Source organism: Schistocerca gregaria, unplaced genomic scaffold (assembly GCF_023897955.1).
Source record: "Schistocerca gregaria isolate iqSchGreg1 unplaced genomic scaffold, iqSchGreg1.2 ptg000526l, whole genome shotgun sequence".
Classification (NCBI taxonomy): Eukaryota; Metazoa; Arthropoda; class Insecta; order Orthoptera; family Acrididae; genus Schistocerca; species Schistocerca gregaria.
The window spans coordinates 6,329,802-6,330,660 of record NW_026061925.1 but is presented as its reverse complement, the minus strand read 5'-3'; positions in this window follow the sequence as shown (position 1 = coordinate 6,330,660).

The following is an 859-nucleotide window of genomic DNA, read 5'->3' as shown; positions in this document are numbered from 1 at the left end:
AGTAGTACAATTCAAGTTTTAGGTATCGATTATTGACTTTTTAGCTGGCTTTGGTGCCTTGGACATGAGCTAGGACCTTAATATGCTGCATGAAAGGAGGACTAGCAGCCGAGTTGCACGGGAGAATGTGAAAACTGTTCAAATGTAGTAAAAACCTGAGAAATACGTCCGTTTTCGTCATTTGTTATCGAATCGACTTAAAGCCAGATCGTCACATTGGCCGCTCTTCTCTCTGAAAAGGTTGTACTTATCGTCTGCAAAGCTATGTCGCGTGTTGCGGTATGCGGAGACACTAAAAGCACCATAGTAGAACACAGATGAAGCTTCTAAGTTGATGTAATACCCAGTAAGAAGTAGTACAATTCAAGTTTAAGATATCGGTTATTGACTTTTTAGCTGGCTTTGGTGCCTTGGACATGAGCTAGGACCTTAAGATTCTGCATGAAAGGAGGACTAGCAGCCGAGTTGCACGGGAGAATGTGAAAAGTGTTCATATGTAGTAAAAACCTGAGAAATCCGTCAGTTTTCGTCATTTGTTATCGAATCGACTTAAAGCCAGATCGTCACATTGGCCGCTCTTCTCTCTGAAACGGTTCTACTTATCGTCTGCAAAGCTATGTCGCGTGTTGCCGTAGGCGGAAACAGGAAAAGCACCATAATAGAACACAGATGAAGCTTCTAAGTTGATGTAATAGCCAGTAAGGAGTAGTCCAATTCAAGTTTTAGGTATCGATTATTGACTTTTTAGCTGGCTTTGATGCCTTGGACATGATCTAGGACCTTAAGATTCTGCATGAAAGGACGACTAGCAGCCGAGTTGCACGGGAGAATGTGAAAAGTGTTCATATAAAGTAAAACC